The 23,243-nt window shown below is 46.3% G+C and overlaps 1 protein-coding gene across 4 annotated transcripts in view; it reads right to left on the bottom strand.

Moving 5' to 3' along the window:
- The window catches only part of NALCN (sodium leak channel, non-selective), a 486,033-nt gene that overhangs the window by 119,524 nt on the left and 343,266 nt on the right, over positions 1–23,243 (bottom strand). The gene's annotated exons all lie outside the window — the stretch shown is intronic.

Raw genomic sequence — 23,243 nt, 5'->3', positions numbered from 1 at the left:
CACTAAGATGCGGGGAGATGTGGGCACACTAGAAGGAAGCAACAGGCTACAATCGGACCTAGACAGGTTACAAGGGTGGGCGGATGAGAATAGGATGGGATTCAACACAGACAAGTGCAAAGTGATGCACCTGGGGAGGAACAACCAGCACCATACCTACAGGTATGGTAACTCCCCTCTTGTCAGCACAGAGGCAGAAAAGGATCTTGGAGTCATCATTAACTCCAAGATGAACATGGGCTGGCAGTGTAGAGAGGCAGTCAGGAAGGCCAACCGTAGCTTGTTATGCATCCACAGATGCATCTCGAGCAGGTCCAAAGAGGTGATCCTTCCCCTCCATGCCACACTGGTCAGGCCGCAGTTGGAGTACTTGCTGGGGTCGTTTGACCTCAGTACTCTTTCCTGCCATGGCAGGGGATCAGACTAGATGATCTACTCAGGTCCCTTCCAACCCTAGAAACTATGAAACTACGAAACTATAAATGTTTGCAGCTCAATAAATTGTATATAATTAAGAACTTTGGGCCTGGGCTAACTCTATAGAGGAAAGAGAGATCTGCCTGAAATTCTGGCATCACTCTCACAGCACCCCCTCCCACCTACCCATCCCAGCCGATTGAGAATAGGGCACACCCTTGGGTGTACCCAGGTGACAATAGATTTTTGCCTGGCTACAAATTTTGGGACTTATGCCTGTCCATATATACAAAGCCATTTACTAGCCCAACTAGAATGCAGCCTACTATGCCTGTTCAGTAGTGAAAACAGCTGTAAGCTTCAGTTGGGGAATTATAGGAACCCTGCCAAGAGACATGATGAGTCTGGCTTTGCCCCTTGATAGAATGATGGGTGATATTCATGTCCACATCCCTGTTCCAAATAGGCTTTTTGTAGCTGGAGACCAAGAACCTAGCTTAGTGAATTAAGGCAATATGCTTATTTTGTTTGTAAAAACTGTATTTTTCTTGAGTAAAACAGCAAAAAGAAAACATGCAGAAAAGAACCTTGTGTTTTCTTTTGAATTAAGCCCTGGGTAAAATGGTGCTAAACTCTAGCTGCCAGATTTCAACAAATCCTATACCTTTAAAAAGATGTGTGTATTTGTTGAAAGATGAATAAAGCAGTCACTGAAATGTGAAGGATTTAAGCAATGACATAGAACAGGATGTGTGTCATGCAGAGCAACTATTACACCCTAAATGTGTTGAGAAGCATTCAGAGAATCTAAATGCCTTCAGCTCCCCAATATGTAACATTATCTCAGCATGACCAGTGTGGAGATATTTTGTAGGAAAGCTTGGAGTTTAGATTATTTTTAAAGTATATCTTTAATTATTCTGTTTTAAAAGTATATGTAACCTTGTTTAGCTCTTTTGCTATATGGTTATCTATTCCTAAGCAATCACTGATATGGGTGATGCACTGGCACTTCAGACAACTTTGCAGTCTTTCCATCTATTTAGACATAAAATGTAAAACTATTCCAGTATGGCTGGAAGAGACTGACTAACAAAAACTGGAAATTATTTTCCAGTGAAAATTTCCAAAGAGAAAAAACCCCAGCCAGTTTCTTAACAGCTATACTTCTGTTAAAAAGCCCTGCTAGATTATTCAATCTATTTCCCTGACAGTGAAGGATCCTTTCCTACCATGCACTGGCATTTCAAGGGTTCTGTGCCGCCTAAATGTGAAGCAATAAGCCATTTCTCTCAGGAGACCTTTCCATGGCCTAATTGGGTGTGTCCACACATGCAAGCACATGCACTAACAGCAGCTCAAATAGAAGCGGTACAAATTTGAGCTGGGGCTTTTTGCCTCAGCACATGTGCTCGGACATGCGCTTTGTTGTGGAGCAAACTGTGACACTTGAGGCAAAATAACCCTGCCTGGCTCCTCCCAGATCCGCAGTCAGGGGGAGCTAGAGCCCAGGACCAGCACCTGTGCTGTCCCCAGCAGTATAAAAAGCTGTCCTGTCTTGGCCCCATCAGTATGAAAAGCTGCCCTGGCAAGTAGCTCAGGGCTACTTGCTTTCAGGAGCTTCTGGGGCCCAGCCAATTGGTACCTGGGGGCCCAGCCAATTGATATCCCTCGTACCAGCTGGACTGCTGAAGCAGCCCTGCGAGTACCCTGCACCCATTGCAGCAGTCTTGCAGTGGGGTGGAGGCTGCTGCCTGGCTGTGACCTTCCAGACCCAGATGAGGCATCTGCACCTCTGAGCCAGCTGCCAGTGGGCTGTGACTGCAGAGTTGGCTTTTGTGTGGCACTGCTGTCATGTGTGCGCCCTGCCCGGCCATCTGGGCAGCTATCGCCTGGAACATGTTCCGGGTGTAGTGGGCCTGCTTTGAACTTTCAAAGCATGTCCTTTCTTCTGGCCCCATTTGGCCAGGAGGTCAGCCACAGTCAGCTGGGTCCAAGGTGCCAGCTCTGAGCAGGCAGGCCCCTGCCATTGGCCTCCCTAGCAGGAATTCTGGTGTTCCCTATTGGAAAACTGAAAAATCCCCGATAAAAAAAATCCCAAAGTCACTCTCTAAAATACCCCCAAATCCATGTTCCTCCACAATTAAAACAAAAGACTACTATAAAAAGAGAGGGCATGAGATAGAAAGAGGGAGAGAGAGAGTGAGCAATCAGGGGTTACCCCCACACAGGGGCCACGGCCACACCACAGGGGCTGTGATTCCCCACAGGGGTTACAGCCCCCCACAGGGGCTACCCCTTGCTGCAAGGCCCACATACCCCACCCCACCCCTGCTTGCTCCCCCCCCCGCCTGATCCCATCCTCTGCCAGCTCCTGTAGAACTGATATGTCTCAGGCCATTGGAGCTGTCAGCCTTGAGTTGGGGGCCCTTCCCTCTGGGCCCTGTGCCCTGCACTGGGTACCCAGGGCACTCCTACAGGAGCCGAGCCCTCACTGGCTCCGGTTCCTTGGCCTCATGCCAGGGGCCCCAGGGCTCTTTTTTTTAATGCTGAGCCACACCGAGGGGTTCTGGTTACCTGGCCTAGCGCCAGGGCTAACTTAAGCAGCCTTGAGCTACTCTCAAGGTCGACTCTCCATGTGCTGATCTGAGCACTGTGTGGGGCCCAAACAGCCTTGAGCTGCTCCCAGGGCCAGCTCTCCGTGCACTGATACACACACCATCCCACCCAGCCGCTTGCTGGGTTTACAGGATCAAACCGCCTCAAGCAGCTCCCTTAGCCTGAGCGCCGTGTGCCGATCCGCACACCGTCACGGCTCAGATGGGGTCCCGATGATGGTCTTCTCTGGAGCTCCTCTCTCCTTGCTGTCCCTCTCCACATCTGCCCAGTGTACCGAGGACGCTGGGCTTTTATTTACATCAGCGGTGCTGCCTCAAAGTTCACCAGACTTGCAAAGCGCAGTCTTCAATCAGGTCCAGGGGCTCCTCGTACCCCCCTCCCCCGATCTGAGCAGGGGAGGCCAAGACCCTCCCAGCTGTTACCTGATTGGTGGAAATGTTCCACCAATCCAAAGTGTCCTTCTCTGAGCCTGGCTTGCTAGACAAAAGTGGTGAGCTGCCACACTATCATTAATGGCTGTTAGACAGAACAGCAGTGTACTTCCATGTTTTAGCTCAGAAAGCTGGAGACAGAGATTCTAGGCCCATCTTACCTAGAAGGGATTTCAATCTTCATCACTTCAGCTTCCCAGCACAGTATTCTCAGCCCAAGTTTTAGGCTACAGGTTAGACATTACCCAGTGCATTCTCTAGTCATCCTTCTTGAAGCTGGGCCTCTGGACAACCAAGAGGGAGATATAGGGAGTCAGGCAGAAGAGGACAGGTAGACTGTGTAGCTCAGTGCTTAGTGGCTGATGCTCTGGAAAGGAAGGAGCCCTTTGTTTTACCCTGGATGCTGGTTCACAATAGGGCATAAACTTACCCATCTCCAGTAACTATTAAAGGCAAGGGGTAGTGGTTCAGCTTCTAAAGGGATGAAGATAGACTGGTTAGTGATTTATCTATGGCTTGGTTAGAGTACTAAGCTGGGAAGCCAAAAAGCTGTAGGTTTAAAGAAGCTCTGAGTGAGGAGCCTCAGAGCTCCTAAGTGCCATTTCAGTAGTGACCCTAATGACACTTGGCCAAAACATGGACTATTGAGTCAAAACCTGGGAGTTCCCACTCATGTTCTTGCTGGGCTACAATTTTGGGACTTCCACTCAGGTACCTACATAAGGAGCCATGTACCTGCATGGCTAGGGCATAGTTCACTGAGCATGAACCATGATCATGTAAATGCACAGGTAGAATAGGATCACAACCTGCGTGTAAGTACCAAAAATGGCAATTACATGGCTGGGTAAGGACCATTTTGATCACAAAATGAAACAGGTTTCTGGCAAATATGTGCACTAAAAGTCTTCATAGGCTTCAGAGCTATTCAACAGGTTGAACTGCAACAAGGGAACAGAGGAGCCAAGAACGTATACGGGCTATTATGATATTTCTAGTAAAGATGGCTACATATTCATACCAAGTATTTGTACTGAGAGAGAAAAACATTATACAATGAATTTCCCTGGCTGGAATGACACTAACATTTCAGCCAATAAAAAAACACACAGTTTGTAATGTATGGATACTATTATGGGAAATAGAGCAAATGGGTCAAAAAGAGAAATAGTTCTTTAAACACAAAAACTGGGCAGGTACTCTCTCCCAAATAAGCATTCATTTTTTATACTCTGAGGTTGTGAAAGAAGAACTTATTGACCGGTGAAACGTGGAATGTTGTGAAGAAAAAGAATCATGCCCGAAAGGAACGCCTTTTCGTGTAGTTTCCAAGTCACATTTACAGGAAACATATATAAAAGGTGTGTAAAAAATTCAGTAAAATAACATGATCAAAAAAAGCTACTTGGAATTTTCTATTTTATTCTGGCTGACAGTTTTCAGACCTGCCTGAGATCAATCACACTTTCAAAATTAAAAGCTTCACCATTGATGTGTGCAGTTTCCTTAGGAACTGGCCAGATGCCCAGAGCAATTTCACGGTGAGTGTGAAAAGTTCAAGCCTTTTTGGGAGGATCAGGGGGTCTCGCCCCTGGAAAGTTTTAAATTAATGTAATTTGGTACAATGTGGTACAGTGCAATAAACCAACATTTCTTAATGGAAACATCCATCACATGATTCCCAAAGAAGTTGACTTTGTAATATCTGTACAGTGCTCATAGCCGGATACGTTACGTGCTTTAAATCAAAACAGTAGGAGTCTGATACAAGTGCGTATGTGTGTGTAAGCGGGGGAGGGGTGGGAGGGGGGAGAGAGATGCAACAAACCAAGGCTAGAATCTACAGTTATCCAAACTTCCTTCTACCAATCTAATCTTTCAGAGTTGTCATACCTTCAGTTTTATTCCAAGCAATTTTGAAGCAAAACACAAGTAGTTGATATTAAATAAAAAATTATGTTTGATTAGAAGGGATAATTAAATGAACCTATTGAAGGGCTTCTTTTTCTCATTACTCAGAAATGAGAGCGGTGTGATGAATTCTCAGAGGTGAACAAACTGTATTTGTGAGGAAAATGTCTAAAGATAAGGTTTCAAGAGCCCATGCTCTATTTCATACATATATAAGAACATTAAAAGTGTTATACTGGGTCAGATCAGTGGTCCATTTACCCATTATCCTATCTCTGACAGTGATAGAAGTGGATGCTATATGGGGAGAGCATTGGATTAGATATCTCTTGAGTGATCTATCCTCTATTCAATGCCCTTCCTGGCATCTACCATTTGTTGACTTAGAGATGCCAGAGGAAACACGTTCCACCATTCTGTTCAATAGCCATTAATATCATCCATGAATTTATCCAGTCCCTTTTTTAACTTGGTTATGTTATCTACCTTCTGTGGCAATGAATTCCACAAATTAACTACATGTTGCATAAAAAGTACTTTCTTTTGTTGGTTTTAAACATGTTACCTACTTATTTCACTGGGTGCCTAGCATGAATTTCAGCAGTGTTCTATATAGCAGAACAATGAACAATTCAATGGATGCATCTACACATGCAATTCATGTGAAGCAATAAACACTGGAGCAGTTCAAGCTGGACTCAACTACTGGGTGCAACATCTACATGTGTGCCTAGGACAGCAGCAATTTGAGCCAGAGCAGAGCAGGGTCCTGGCTGGCTGGGTACAATTTATACCCCTGGTCACTGTCTACACATGTATTTCAGTGCAGTAAATTACCAGTGCATGTGTAGATGGTGACATTTTATCGTGGAGCTAATTAGTTTACCCTGAAGTAAAGTGTGTGTGTACATATACCCACTGGGTTATGACTAATAATCCTTTGTGGTTATGACAAACCATGGTTGATTGGTAATGTCTGGATGCTCCTGTAGGTTGTGTCCAAACAAGGATGGACCTTTGGTTTCCCGGGGACAAATAGCAATGGCACACCTTGTGCCACTGCTAGTTGTCCCTGGGGAATGCCTGTGTCATGCACACTCTGGCATGTGGCAGGTTACCCTGGGTGGGGTAGGGGAGTTTGGGGCCAGCACTGGACTAGTCCCAGCAGCCTTATCTGAGGTTCTGGGGGCCTCCTGAGGCTGCAGCAGCAGTGATCCTGTTGTTTGGAGCCTGGCTGGCAGCCAGTGTGTGGCTCTGGCCAGCCAGGCTCTGGTTTTGAGCAGCATGTGGTACCCCTGTGTGCATTGGTCTGCTTCTTTTTTGCATGAGTTTTTTGACTCCTAGATATTCCAGGGTCAAACCTCCCCCCCCCCACGATGCCCCCTTGAAGTGCGAAGAACAGCTGAATGTGCAGTATGTGGCACCACAGACATGTCTGCGGCACCACATACTGCACAGCTGTGCTTGTCTGGATGTGACTATAGTGAGACAAATGTAGCAAAGCCATTGCATTTTTAAAACTCCTTAATTCAGGCTTAATTTAACAGTGATTTGGTTCATTACTACAGGTATAGGAGCATGCAGATGTAACATTTACAGCATAACAACAGACTGGTGCTCCACAATGGTCATTCCCCCTCCCCCTTTTGAAGTGTTTAAGAAGTCCATAGCCAAAGACTGCACTTCAAAATGGGGCTGTGTGAAGCTTCGGGTGGTGATTCGATTCCGAAAAGATTCTGCCCCAATCAAATCAGGGGACCAATTAAAAGGTCTGAATCAATTCAAAGCTCTCCGAGTCTTCGGAAAAGATTCAGAGAGCTTCGATGATTCGGACAGTCCCTAGTGGCTGCAGCTGGGAGCTGCAGCCAAACTCAGATCTGGTAAGTTGCAGATGGGGAGGGGACCATGGGGGGGACCCCTGCCAGCCCCCATACCCCACCTGCTCCCCCAGCCCCACTCATGGATGCTCTGACCATCACAGCTCCCAGTGCTTTAAAAAAAAGCCCTGCTCACCAGGTGCTGTCAGGTGGGGGGCAATCCCTGCTGCCCCACACTGCATGGGGGGGCTCTTCCACAAGCCCCCTGACCCTCCCCTCACTCTCGTAGCCCCCCCATGGCTACCCACATGCCCTAGCTCCAGCCCTTTAAGAAAGGGGCCTTATAGAATTTTTTCAGGATGTCCAGTATGGCAATCTCAGGTTTACTGGCCCCTGGTGTAGGATCTGCACAGTAGGTAATGTAAACATAAACTGGAAAAAAAATCATGTCTCTTGAATGGACTAGCTTACCACTTACCAGTTATCTTCCAGCCTACCTATTACATGAAGTATGGGTTAACAGAATATACTGGACTTGTTTTGTCAGGATTTCTTCTGCATCTTAAGGCATAGAAGCCGCATATAGTGTCATATGTACTGTGAATGCCATTGTCTAATTGCCCATTTAAGTAACTTTTCCTTCAATTTTGTGATAAAGTCTTCTCCATTAATAAGAAATTGAGTGAGGTTTCACAAATGCATTTTGTTAATACTTTCCTTTCAGTAATTGTAATTTCTATCAACCCCTTGGGACAGAAATGCAACTGACAAGATTTGAATGGAAATTTACCAATGGGCAGAACTTCTTTACCAACAATTGACTAAAATTTAGTAAAGTTAACACATAAAGTTAACACATAAAAAGATATTAAGGTAATCTGCAGCCCCAGACAGGAATCAGGACCTTTTGTGATGACCTGGGATAAATAGAATTAACTTGTTGGACTTATAATTTTAGAGGGTACATGCAGTCAGGCAGATACTGTGTTCAAGCTTTTCTTCCCAACCAGTAAGCAAACACATTAACTTATAAAGGGAGAGCTGATATTCTGCTATAATCATATAATTACAGTTCTAGTGCTTGTAGCATCTATCTCTTATACCAGGTGACCAGTTAATCATAGCTTGCATTGCTATTCTTTCAAGATAGCCAACTGCATCTTCCTGAATTAATCCCACCATCCTTCAAAATCAGTGTTATCTATTATAAGCCACATTTATAGTATCACTACATTAAGATAATATCATATATAACGTTTCATACAATATTTGAGAAGGATATTTTAGGTTAGAGGTCCATTTAGCAGACTATTTCCTGTATAGGGAGTAAATGCCTGTGCTTCAAAATACAGTAAAACTTCATAATAATGCACCTGATTGTGTGAAAACTGCCTTCCTATCCCACATAAACAATTATCTTAAGTTCACAGATGTGAGATCTGGTTTTCACTACCTTTCATAGTTACAAAGGCAAAATTATAGATATCAGTAATGGGACTTATTGTGAGACTATGGATAGATTTTACATTTGTAGTGCTATAACACCTTTCTGGTACTACAGAAGTTGAGCACACAGACATGTACAACTCCTGCAGTACTGGAAAAATGGCAGAAACACTAAATCAATGTTCCTGGATGAAACAGGAACTTTTCTGTAGCACTATGTTTTTTAGTGCCACATGTGACATTTGTACAGTGCACCATAATAGGACAAAGGGTCTCACAGTCCCCCAGCTTCCCCCAAGTCTCTGCTTTCCCATCCTCCAGCAGGGGGAAGGCGGTAAAGCAGGCTGAACATTTACTGACCGCTGCCTGGGAGCTCAACTGCCACTGGGATGGAGCAGAGCTTGGGACTGGAAACTGCAGTGCACTCACTGACATCCCACTGGGGAGCTGCAGTTCTACTTACCATCCTCCTGTGGAGGGGTGGCTACTGTCAGCAAGTGTGCTAATGTCCCCCTTCTCTTGGGAGCTATAACTCTGCTTGCTGGCTTCCCATGGGGGGGGGCAGTAGGCTATCAATAATCAGACAATAGGGACAAGAAACTTCTTATGCTCCTTCCCTCCTCCCACAACCTCCTGCCTAGAGATCATATGGATACATGCATTTGTGGCAGTTTTGTAGCTTTCTGTAGCAAGTGCCCAGCCCAGGGGTGGCTGCAATGCCCCCTGGTGGCTGCTCAGCCTTGGCTCCCCTTGAGGCCCTCTCTCCTTTACTCCCCATACCACTCCTTCATGTTATTAATTTGTGGTGAAAGCCTGGTCTTCCCAAACCTGGTTTTAATCCTAGGACTACAGGATTATGGTCATGGTCATTGCTTTAAGGCAGGGGTGGCCAATTATTTTGGCTGGAGGGCCACTTAATAAATTTGGTGGACTCTTGCTGGCCATATCTCTCTCTCTCTGTCCTCCCTGGCCAAACCATCCCTGCAGCTACAGCATGCCCTTGTCCACAACATCTTAGCCCCATCTGCAGCTTACATCAGTTCACATGTTGGAAGCAGCACTAGGTAGGTGCCAGCATCAGCTGTGGATGATGCCTCCTATGGAAGCTTCTGGCAAGTTACTAGTGGGGATTGGAGTGACTGCCTGGGACCACAACTGAAGTGCTGATGCAGCATTGTCAGCTGTGGGTTCAGGTGGATGCCCCAATACCCACCCAGAACCTGCCAGCCCCATCCACAGCTGATGCTGGCACCTGCCCAGTGCTGCTTCTGGTGCATGGGGTTTGAGATGGTGTAAGCTGCAGAAGTGCACAGCATGACCCAGGAGTTGGAGCTACCAGATCTCCATGGGCTGGATCTCATGACTCTATGGATGCCCATCCGTGGGCTTGATACAATCAGTTCATTGGTTCTGGCCTGTGGGCTGTATTTTGCCCGCCCCTGCCTTAAGAGCTGGTTTTGTGGGCTCCATCCTCTCCTATACCCACTCCCATGCCTCGCAGGAGATCTGCTAACACAATTCTCTGCACTCTGGCAAGTCCCAGGCACTGGAGCTTCTCTCAATGCACCCTAGTCCCCCTGGGCACCAGACCATTTCTTGATGCACCCTAATTCCACCCTGGGCACTGGAACCTCAAGATCCCTCCCCGCCCCCCCTCCGCCCCCCACCAGATATTCTCCCAAGTACCTAGTCCTTCCTGGGCTCAAACTTTCTCTTTCTTTCTACTTTTGGGCCCCAGGCCTATCACTTCCATGCAGGCTCTGGCCCCACACTCCTCCCCTCAATGGGCTCAGACTCTCTTTTTGAGCCCTAGACCCTCTATTCTTCTGGCCTCTGTCTTTCTGGGCCACTTGGGACTTCCATACCTCCTCTTCAGTCCCTTCCACAACCACTGGGTGTTGTTTTCCACCACACCTCTTGAGCCACTGCCTCTGTTCCCGGGTGTATCTGTTCCAAGCTTGCTTCATCCCTCTTGGGTCCTGGGTCCCTGTCCCCAAGGCCTATCTATTCACCCCTCTCAGGCTCTGTTCTCTTTGGTAGTTGGGCTTTGGGCACCCTGGCCCTCTGCTCTCTGCTGCCCTGTCTGCCAGGCCTGTCTGTTCCAAGGCCTGGTTTGTTCCTGGGCTCAGTGCTGCTTATCCCAGACGCATGGTTATCTCAGGAGCCCTGCTGCCAAGACCTCCTCTCCTTGAGGCTGAACAGGGCGACACTGCCTGATCAGCTCAGGCCCTTAGGCTAATGTGCCCCAAGCCCCACCCCCTTCTGCTCAGCTGATGCCCTAATCAGCCCCCCCCCACCACATCTGCAGGTTGCTTCTAAAGCAGCCATACTTCTTAAGGTGACAGGTGCTCCAAGCATCCTGTCACACACTCCAACTGGAGGGCTTAGCAGGGAGGCATCATATTTAACCAAGTCTATAGTACTACATTTTTGTAGTGCTTCAGATAGCTGCAGTACTTGTAGTGCTACAAATATAATGTCTTCCCATGGCCTAAATTAAAGGTAGTTTGCAATTCTACCTCTACCTTTTCTTTTGGAACATAGCAACTAATTGCCATTTCTCTTGTGTCCAATGAGAGATTTGAAGTCTTTCTTTCATTTTCTAAACTACATTGGCTGTTAACTTACTCCCTTTGTTGTTCCAAGTTCTTAGCTCTCTTCTGAAATTTGATTCAATATTTAATCTACTGAATGTTCTAGTTCAGCCCATTCTAGACTCTCCAAGCAGCCACAAGATGATAGTTGGGTCTTCCAACAAATTGGACTGGCTTTATTGGGCCCATCAGGATACAATTCCACCAGTTATATAAAAGATTAAAAGTGTAATAGTAGAACAAACACAAAGCATCTGTATACAAATGGAATAGGAAGTATTAGGAGTAATTTTCAGAGTGAGATTTTTATCAATCCTCATATAGATGAAATTTTACATTCCTGAGGGATGTAAAACTTCTCTCCTTTTTCTACTGAGGGAGAGAAACTGTGAGCCATGAAAGCAACAAAACAGTATGCTTTCAGACTAAAGAGAAGAAACTAAAGATGCTAAACCTATTCAGTTCAAAAAATAGATGCTTTAGGGGGCATGATAAGGATTTACAAAACACTAAATGACAAAAAGAAAATAAATGAAAATGAGTTACTAAATAACGAAGAGAAAGATGGATAACTCTCACAATAGAAAGACTAGGGACCACAAAATTAAACTAGTAAGTTTACAACTAACAAAAGGAAATTCTTTTTTACACAGTGGGCAAGTCTACATGAGACACTATTACACAGTAGAGATAATTATTACACAGTAAGCATCTATGTCTACATGTGCAAATGTTTACTGTGCAGTAATTGGCTATAATTGCAAACAGCAAATTTAGTTATGATTAGTAAGGCCGTGTGTAGACAAAACAAGGGGCATGTGTACTCAACACTTTGAAGTGGGTTAAATGCTTTTGCACTGCTTGAACGGTGCTGGTGTTTGCACGCGTCGGCAACATATTGCACAGGAATTCCAGCCGCTGTAGCAAATTCAACAGCATAATGCACCTTAAATTACTTGGGGTGCAGTTTTAGTTTGTAGTGAAGCACTGGGCTCTGTGCAGAAAGCCTGTGCAGGCAGCCTGGCAGCAGCCCAGGAAGGCAGTCTCCACCCAATAACTTTTTTTCCCCCCTGGAGCCTGCTTGCCTGCCTGCCTGAGCTGTGTGGGGGCCCAGGGCTCCCCTCCAGGGCTGCAGTGCCCCCCAAGATTGTCTGCGCTGGGTGCCTGTGGGCAGGTGCTGCCTGGCGGGGGGAACACTGCTGCCATGAAGGGAAGCACCAGTCCCCTCTCCGCAGCCCCGGGACCACTCTGTGTGACAGCAGCTCACCCTCCCTTCCCTGTCTCCGGAGAGGCAGGAAAGTTCAGGTGTACGCATGACACAGGGGTTTAAAGGGCCCTAAATTGAAGCAGTGTTTTTAAAAACCCACCACTTCAATTTAGGGCCCCTGTTTCATCTACACACACCCTAACTGTGCAGTAGCACACATGCAGACACTTGATTGGGAGGAAATGTGTTCCCGATCAGCCCCGCAACAGGGGCCGGGAGATTGCTCCCTGCACACAGGAGCTGCCTGCTGCTGGGGCAGGGACCACCACCAGAGCCCAGGTGGGGACAATGTCCCTTTGCCTTGGCAGCACAGAACTCCCAACCCTCGCTCCATGATCACATCTTGGCCCCTGCCAGGAGATAACTGCCTCCTGGCCCTTAGGCCAGCATGCAGGGACATCTAGCAGGGCTCCCCTCCCTCTTGAATACTCTACATCCAAACCACTGAGCCACTGCTCCACACACTGAGGCAATACCTGATAGGCCTGGCCCTCCCATTGGCCACATTTCCAGCCACTGGCTTCCCAGTTAAGGTAGTAACATATGCCAATAATGTGACTATTTCTGTGAGGAGTAAGGGTGATGTCCAGTCCCTGAATGAATGTTGGTGGGCCTAAGGATGTACTCCTTAGCCTGGGAGCTAGGTTGTCAACAATACACACAACACATAACCCAAGACCGGGTTCAGCTGGGCCAAAAATGACACATTTCTGCTGGGCACCCCGGCTGACACTTACCCCCAGACCTGCCTGGAGGCCTGTCCTGGTGCTGTGATGGCTTCAAAGCATAGAGCATTTTCCTAGGCATGCCACCCTATCTAGCCAAATACTGTGAAGGCCTTGCTGAGGAGGTTGAGGCATGACTACAGTGCTGGTACTGGCATCTACTCAGCCTCTCCTACCAATGGCTGGAACCTAATGATCAACAACTTGGCAACTGCAACTTCATGGCACAGGTTTATGATCCTGGACCTGCTAATGACCCTGCCTGAAAAGTTCCAGAACCTCTTCATGGACTTCTTCTGGAATGGGAACCACTGGCTCCAGCAGGCTGTACTGTACCTACTCATCAGTGTGGGAGGTCCAGCCTAATTGACCTGGAAGGCAGGTTGGCTGCCTTCTGTCTGCACACCCTTCAGTGCCTGCTTTTTGCTTGGGAACACCTCCCTTGGCAACAGCTGCCCTTTGTGTATCAGATAGGGGACCTTAACCTTTTCCTGTTGTATCTCAATTGGCTTGGCTGGGATGCCTTGCCACCCTTCTACCATAGCCTTTCTGGGACGGATAGACCTACCTCCAATTGAGACATCAGGCCAGGTGGCTGTGATTTCCAGAGCTGCTGCAGGAGTCCTTGGTCCATAGGTTGGCCTTGCTGCAGGAGACACTGAGACCTTGTCTTCCAAAGCCTCATTGCTTCCTTGGTCTGGTTGAACACCATCAAGCTGACCCACGTCTTTGACTCAGCTTGGTCTTCCTAGCTCTTGGTCAAAACCTGGCTGATTGGCTGGGCCTGCACTCTGTCCATTTTGCCTTGCAGCTGTTGGCTGAAGTGAAAGCTGCCTTCCTCATGGTTGTGCTTGTTGTCCTACAAGGCCACTTCTACACATGAAAAGCCCTCCCTGATAGCAGTTCTCTAGACAGATCCCCTCTTTTGTTACCTATTTCTCCAGATATGGATAGCAATGAGAGTGGCAGCCCCACACTCTGCTGTCCCTCCCCATGCCCAACAAGAACATTGGTGGGTCTGCCTTCAGATTGTGTCTGAGAAGACACTGTACATGCACACTGTCAAAGTGTGTCATTGCCATATCCTTGGTACCAACTTAACACAACTTGGAGGCAGAACTTAGTGGCAGCAACACCAGAGCAAACCAGCTTGCTGAGGAAGTTGAGGTACCATGTACAACAGGGGTGGGCAAAATATGGCCCACAGGCCAGATCCAGCCCATGGAGGGTCTTTGCCCAGCCTGCAGCGGGTCCCTTGGTCATGCCTGGCCCAAGCGCCATCCAGCCTGTGGTGCATCATGCTGCCCCTGGGCACACAGCAGGGCTGGAGTGGCCCTGCAGCTGGATTGGCAGCCCAAGTGGTGGCAGCTTCTTCTGGATGTTGCCACTGCTGGCCCTAGTCCTGTGGTACTGGGAGGGACCTGCAGGCACAGTCCTGACCCCAGCTTGCCTTGCACCTACTCCAGACTTGGCCTGGTGGAGTAGAACAGTTTCAGACCAGCTGGAACCCGCATGCACAGTCCTGACCTGGCCCACCCTGTACCTGCTCTGGACTCACCCACCCAACTGCGCAGTGGCAGCAATGACAGGAGCCAGGCAGAAGTTCATGCTGGGTGCAGAGGAAAAGCAGCCCCTCCCCTTCACTGCTGTCAGTCCCTTCTTGCTGCAGCCACCCTGAACCCATGACTGGGCTGCCCTGCATCGCCTCTGCACTGCCATTCCTGCCCCACAGGTGGTGATGGTGATGGTGGCAGAAAGCAGCAGCAGGGCAGCTTGGGCACAGGCTTCAGGTGGCCACAGAAAGAAGGGCCTAACAGCAGTGGGAGACAGGGTTTTTTTTCCCCTGGGCTCAGCAACAGCTTCTGCTCCTAAGCATGGGTGGGTGGTCTGGAGCAGGTGCAGGATGGGCCAGGGTTATGGCTATGAGTGCAGGTTCTGGCTGGTCCATAGCTGGTCCACTTCATTGGGCTAGGTCTGGAGCAGGTGTGGGGCAGGGCAGGGTTGGGGCTGGGCCTGTGCACTTTTGACAGTGGTGGGGAGGAGCTGCAGGGCACATGGGCTCTGGGCTGTTGTGGGTAGGGAACTGTCTATGTGGTCTGTGGGCCCAAATAATTGTCCACCCCTGCTGTACAGGCTACCCATTGCCAAGAGAATTGGCAACCTCTAGTGGCAGCTGCTGCATGGAGCTCTGGCCATAGGCACAGCTGCCTGTCACTTAAATCCAGTGGCATTTGCAGCCTGCCCTTTTTGCAGTGAGCAGGTGGAGGAGACTCTCTTTCATGCCTTCCAGGACTGCCCCCAGCTGCAGCTGATCTTCGCTGCCCTCAGTTATCCTTGGCACACTGGATTTGGACTTCTCTGAGACTATGTACATCTTTTCTATTCCGTACTGAGCAGTTAAGGGGTGTGTGACTTGCCTGGCAAATTTTCTGCTGTGCCAAGCCAAGATGGCGATTCTGAAAAATTACTTAAAGCAGCTTGGAGGGACTGACTCCAATGACAGTCTTCAAAACTCTTCTGCTTCCTGGTCTGGGCACACGTCACATTTGAATTTGGACACTTCATCTTGCAGCAACAACATGTGGATCAGTTTGTGTCACTGGGATATTGAGGGGGTCCTCTGCAAGATGGAAGACAGACAACTGATCCTACATGCCTAACCCCATGAGGGGCATGGGGCAGTGGGTTTTTCAGTCTTCAGTGACACTGCATTTTTTTTTTGTTAACAAGTGTTTCATGCTTGGCCCCTGGGAGTAGTGCATACCTTTGCATTTTCCCCATTTGTTTCACAATTTGTAGCCAAGACAGTTTTGCTAGGGCAACAAATGCCTTTCCCTCTCCCCAATATAGTTAATTTAATTCATTCCAGTTCTAAGGCTGTGAACTTCTTGTTTTATAGAAAGGCATTAGAAAAACAGAAGAGTTTGTGCTTCTTTTCTGTCATGTATTTAGACTGGTTGTATGGATGCTTATTTTTAGGTTTTTATTACTCTGTCTCATTTAAGATGAAATGTTGGATCAGCTTCACCCTGGATACTGTGATGAGAGGTAACTGTAGGTTACTTATGGTTGTCTAAGTTGAATTGTATTATGGAATAGAAAGTTAAAAGCTTTCATTTCCTGCTGGAGTGTAGAGAATATGCTAGAAGTGGTACACACAGATCCATTTTATAATGGAAATTGAAACTGATCTTTATATAAAAAAATGAAAAAGGTGTTATATAGGCAGTGATATAGCTCTAATGCATTACTTCAAGTTCAGTAAGTTTCTGTGGAATATATAAACTTTTCTTATGCATTTGGATATGATTACATATTACATACATAGGATATGATTACATAGAATCTCCATAAACCACTGAATAAAAATATGTAATTAGCAGGGACTTTCAGGACTCCATTGTGGGTACTGTGGTTTTGGTTACATTTTCATGTTTTTAATAAATTAACAGCTTTTTCACATTTAAGTTAAGAAAGATTCTTGTTATTCATTCTTTTTCTGTCAGGATAGTAAGTGAGATATTTTTACTTCCATATAAAGGTTACTGAATCTTTCACGAATTTTCATTATGATAAAGAAATGCATTATACACTCCACTTCAATGGAAGAAATTGCATTAGAATCCATGTAAACTGGGCACTTATTAGTTATGAGTGGTACTTTTAATGAACAGCCAGTGACCACAGTATCGTCATGTGACCAAAAACAAAAGATATAAGAATTCTGTTTGTGTACAAAAAGAACTATTCAATACTGACTGAATACAGCGAATTCATCATTAAGACACATGGCAAAATTAAGTCAATTACAGAGAGTGTGCATATGGACAGAACGCAGAGTAAGTACCCCGGCAGCTTCACTTCACTGGTCCTGCTGGTTGTTCACATCTTCTGAAATCTGTACAGTCACAGAGAACATGCTGCCTGTAAGAGTCATGGATAGTGCCTGCACAGCTTTGTAACTGGAGCCTATATAAGGAGATCCAAGACTCTTAGCTGCATCTGACCGACTGGGTATGCAGACAAATGGAACTAATCTAGGAGACATTCATTAAATCCAGGTTTTCAGAAGTGCTAACTACCAGCAGCTTCTATTTATTCCAGGGAAGCTGGGAGTCTTTAACAACTCAACCCCTTCTCCACAAAAAAAACAACCCAGAAAACGAAAAAAAAAACCAAGTTATGGTAAAACTAAAGAATCCCAGATAATAGAGGTGGAAGGGACCTACCCCTTGCTCTAGAACAGATTATCCACTTCTAAGGCATCCCAGGAAACCATTTGTCTAAAGCAGGGGTGGGCAATTATTTGGGCTGGAAGGCCACTTATGGAGGTTTGGTGAGCTGTTGTGAGCTGGGTCAACATGTCCCACCCTGCTCTGGGCTGGGTCAGCACCACCTCCCCTCTGTAACAGCTTACCAAAACTCCCTAAATAGTCTGTGACCACCAAACAGAGCAGATGGACAGGGTCTCCATAGAGACCAGTCTGGGACCCCTGTGGGCAGGGAGCATTTGGCTGGGTGCATGGGATAGACCCATGGGTGGGCAGGGAGTAGCATCTGGAGCCAGGGTCAGGCCAGGATTGCAGGGTTGTGACAGCATGGTGCCAGGGCCCAGGCCAGGGGCCCTGCATGGCCTTGCATTGTCACCCCACCATGATCCCAGCCCTGGCCCTAGTTCCAGCTCTGTCTGCCTGTTCTACTCCCAGATGCTGGTCCAGGCATGCCCATGGCCGCATCCATGTGCCTAGTCAAGTGTGCCATGCCTGTGGGGGTCCTGGCTGGTCTCCATGGAGACCCTGGCCACCTGTTCTGTCCAGTGCCCCTGGCAGTGGGTACAGGGTGCCTGGCCAGTGGAGCCAGGTTTGGTAGCACTGCTGACATTAGCAGTGGCAGATGGAAGGAACCGCTGCTGCTGGTGCTGCTGGGAAGCAGAGTCTGGCCACTGCATGCACCAGCCCCATTGTGTGCCCAGGGGTAGTGGGGCTGGCTGCACCTACCATGGCTCAGGCTGAGCCCCATGTCTGGGCCAGGTGGGGCTAAAGGACCTACTGTAGGCTGGATAAAATCACTTGGCAGGCCAGAGCCAGCCTGCGGGCCATATTTTGTCCATACATGGTTGAAAGCCTACAAGTGACTGGGGAACAGATCAGCTAGTCTCATATTAGAACAAGGCTCAGGTGACAGATGTGCACACACACACAAAACCCAGAAGAAAATAGTAAAGGGATAGCCTTAACCTTGGTAGAGACTGTAATCTTGCTGACTGCCTAACTGAAGGATATAACTTTGATTTTAGGCCCTTTTAATATCCTAAAAAAAGAGTGACTTTATTTGAAACACTGGGATATAAACCACACAGGCAGAAGCTTCATTGTATATTCCTCTATGATTGCTGAATGTTTGGACATATGGATCATCTACAAGGTTGATCCATATGCCCAAAGTTGATTTACATCTTGGTTCCAAGGGGGATGTTTGTAGTTTACAGACTTATGCAGATAGTCCTGTGTTAGTTCATACGGTTTTTATGCATTTACACTAATACATGGGGCGGCAGTGTGACATTTCTCATGGCTCACTTATAAGGAAAGTAACTGATAGAGCAATTTGGTCATATAGTATGTTGTGTGTGGCTTTTTTAGAATGTGTCAACACAATATGTGGAAAGACAGCAGCTGCATATAAGGTTGTGTGTGTCAGGTGGTGTATTTCAATGTGTCTGATTTTGATTTTTGTGCACAGGGTCTGCAATGTACTTTATGGTGTTTAACCAACTAAATCTATACAAGGAGAAGCCTGTATACAATGAATACAAAATTTGGCAGACTCCCATGTATACATGATACCTGAAGTGGAGATCTATGCCACCAGGTCATTTTGCCCAAAGAATCATCAATGATGCATATGGTGTCCTAATGGTCACAGAGGCTTGAGGACTGACCTGACTTGTATACATGACTACACCTCTTACTCTATCATCAGCTATACTAGACACTTTGCATCCTGATTACATTATTTTGCTACTGCTGTGGCCTTGAAGTGACCTCTGTCACATACTGAAGACAGTGGAATTTTCTGTTGGTTTTATCAATGTGTTTGTTTCTTGAGGATTACAGCCTGTATTTTTCTGGCAGGAGCCAGCTGTGTTTCCATGGGTATGTCAAGATAATTGCCCATACAGCCATGTTATTAGTCTGGGTGTAGGCCAGATCACAAATCACATTATGTTATGGTTGCATAAGTGCAGGTGATAATAAGCAGATTCTGACAATTTTTGCTAATGCACCCAGTTTTACCTCCAACCAGCAAGTTCTAGTGGAAGGAGTTAATATAGTTAGGTGACAGAGACAGCTAAGCGTGTACTGAAGAAAATGACTTCTCCCAGAAATCAAGTTCTATATGAAATAGCATAAGGAAATAGAGCAAGGAAGGCTGAGAGAAGAAGTGAAATTCTGGAGACTTTTGTTTCTTAAGACCCCAATTTGTTATTTATGTCTGTGATAGAAGTGGTAAAGAAACAGGTAGATTTCTTAAATCATACATCTCATTAGTATTTTCATTTGGAAATGTTTAATTGTCACCCCCCAAAAGAGTTGCTTTTAAATATGTTTTTATATTTATTTGCAGATGAGATAAGGGCATAATGTGAGTATGGCTCAGTACACATCTATCATCATTTCAAGCACAGCAAGTAAATTCTAAGCAACATTAAATAGCTATTAAAATATGCTATGATGAAAGTACTGAAATGAAACACTAGTACGTGATTTCTGTGAGTTAAAACAGGGATTGATTAATAACTACTGTAGGTACATAATTGCATAGTAAAGATCTGCTGAAAAATGTGTCCACCAGAGGCATAGTGAACTCATTCACCATGAAGGTGGGCTGGTGGAGGGGAGTGTATGCTGACTGCTGTATATAGGGGAGAGGGGAAGGGAAATCTTACTTGCCCAAGCTATCTGCACTCTGAAGGAAGCTGTTTACTGCTACTGCTGCTGCTGCTGCGGTAGCAGTACTGGCTGGGATAGCAGCAGCCCAGCAGTGTGAGCTTCCTGGGAGTTAAACCTGGTTCACTGCTTGCCTTCTCCCCATCCAGATACAGTACTGGGCATGGGGCTGCACCTTCTGTGACGAAAACTTCCAGAGGTGGCAAGGGGGAAGCACCATCCTGTTTTCTCTACATGCCCCCCACCCTATCCTGTGCTGCTCCACCTCACTCCATCCCCCAGATACACTGTTGGATGTAGGGCTGCACTATGTGGCTCCTATGGATGGCAGCATAGCATTGCCCATTCTGTGGCAAAGACTTTTGGTGGGGGAGGGGGAGATTCTGGCACCCCCTCATAGTCAATGCCTGGGCTGGTGCTCTGCTCATCCTCTCCAACCCAAGTTATGCAACTTTGACCAGAGCCACGAAAGGGTAAGACTGGGGCTGGATCCCAGAATCCATGTATGGCACAGTAGGCTGGGGTTAAAGGGCACAGCTAAAGCACAGGGATAGAAGGATGAGGCCTCAACAAGGGACTGAAGGCCTGAGGAGACACAACATCGGACTAGGGCCAACTGCCCATTGAATTAAGTAATCAGTAACATCTGTGAGGCCCGGGTGTGGCTATAAGGGAGGTCGGACACCACGAATAACCCATAAGGTAACGGGTGACCCGGGGTCATGCACAGGCCAGGAAGGACCACCTAGTGTATGCACTGGACTGGAGCCAGTGGGGTCTGAGAGGGATCTGCTGGCAGAAAGACAGACTAGAGCACACTCTAGGACCCTTGGGCAGCCTCCCTTTCAAAAATTAACCAAGTACATCCAGGCATGGCAGGTGGAAGAGAAGGGAGGGACCCTAGAGCTAGAGTAGGGCAGGAGCCACATGGCCACCAGGGGGCATCACAGATGCCCCTAGAGCCCCAGGCCTGTTACAGATGATTTGATGTATTATGTAGATTTGCAACCAACTTGTCTCCTCAGTATTCAGGCAGAATTCATTCAGGTATTTCCTGTGCAAATCTTGATCCTGACAACTTTTTTCTTTTTAGTAACTTTGGTTGTATAGTAGAAAGGCTCAGATTTTTTTGTTCTCTAATTTCATTATCATATGTTCATTGGATTTATTTAATCATATTTACTTGCCTGAACATGTGCGAGGTCACATACTTGACCTGAATCCCCTGTCAGGGCTTCTGTCTGTAGTTATTGATCTATGCAGGATAACAGAACATTTTTCGCTACTTTTCCCAATTGTGTCTATATTTCTGTCACATCTTGACAATTGTTATGCACTTTCATTCAAAACATTTACTGGATTCTTAGATAAATAAGAAGATTATCTGGGTAAGTCAGATTTTGGTTACTATTTGCTAAGACATTGGGTCAGATTCTAACATTAGACACCCACAGTACATAAACACTCACATTCATGTAAATAAAAGCTGCACAGTACCAATTAAGATTAGAATTCAGTAATATATATATCAGCACGAAAGATTAGTGTTCTCATTGCATTATCTGACAATTTGTTCTTTGAATTTTGACCAGAGCAAATACACTTTTAACAAACAAAAGTGGCATGGTTTTTGGAGCTAGAGACAGACATTATACATAAACCAGTTTAAGTTATCAGAAACAGGTTTAAAATTGTAACAGAACACATAAACCAGTTTGAAAATGGTTGAAACTGGTTTGAGAGAAACCTGATTGAATGCAGTATCAGACTTAACTGATTTGGGTGAAACTGGTTTATACAATATCTGTCCCAGAACTTTTCCTGGTTTAAGTTAAACCAGTCTCCCCCAGCATCCTGGCGTGTTCTCTGGGCTGGGCAGGGCTCTCTGCTCAACAGAACAGCTGGCTCCTTCCCTCTGTTCCCTGGCTGGAACTCAGCAGAGACTGCAGGCATCTGCCTGGCTTCCCCCTGCTCCTCCACTCCCTTCCCCACTCCCTGCTAAGCAGGAATTATTCCCCCATTCCCTCTGCCTTACACAGACACCTCTCAGCATTAGCTAGCAAACCACATGCTGGCTATGGTCTGTGCTGTGGCAGACAGGACAAAGGCAGAATCAACAGGTAGCTAGTAAAGTTCATCTGTTGTTTTCTTAATGTGGTGACAAACACTGAGTTATATCAATTTCCTGCTGGGCTGGTCAGAAGTTCGAAGCCTCCTAAATCACAGCATCTTGCCAGGGCCTGGCCATGGCCCCCTCTGTTCAACACTGTGGAAGGGAAGGAAAGGCTACTCTAGTGCCCCCTGGCTTCTGGCCTGAGCCACTGCAGGCAGGTGGCTGCATTTCTGGGATGTCTGTACAGTTACAAACTGATTCAGCCTAGCTAGGTTAAACTAACCTGCAAAGATTGAATCAATTCAGGGTCTGCTTTTTGAATGTTTGTCCTTAGCCTTAAACTGCAGCTGACTCTCTGAATTACAGTTCCATCTTGGAAGTTATTTCTATGGCTCTATCATTACATTAGTTTGCTGGAAAGAAAAATCAGTTTGGTCTCAAAGTATGGTTGGATACACTAATGGTACTAAGATTACAAATTGTACATTAACCATTACAGAGTATATATATTTTCTACTGGATTCCAAGGAAGCTGTGTAACTCAGGTGAAAAAGACTGTGGAACTTGCTGATCATGGTTTTGTGACAGAAAACATAACAGATCTATTTACTGTGAGTGTTATAGGCATGAGACAGTTTAGAAGTATGATCCTTTGGAAAACTGGTTAAATTTTGGTTTTTCCATTCATGAGTGCTAAAACTTTCAAAACTGACTTCGTGACTTAGGATCTTAAGTCCTATTTTCAAAAATGACTTAAGTTATTGCAAGTCAGTGGGACATGGGCTCTTAAGAACTCAGGTTACTTTGACAATGAGAACTTGTATGATTTTTATTTTTTTCCTGACATAGTTGAATTATGACAAACATGAAAAGTGAAGCCAATATGGTAATCAAAGTGCAGTCATGCAGCATATGTATTTTCCTTCCTACAAAGAACTCCAGGACTTTCCCTG

Source organism: Crocodylus siamensis, chromosome 1, assembly GCF_052110815.1.
Source record: "Crocodylus siamensis isolate JL-2025a chromosome 1, ASM5211081v1, whole genome shotgun sequence".
Taxonomy (NCBI): Eukaryota; Metazoa; Chordata; order Crocodylia; family Crocodylidae; genus Crocodylus; species Crocodylus siamensis.
Note: the sequence above shows the minus strand (reverse complement) of the source record. Positions and strands in the feature narration are given on the sequence as shown.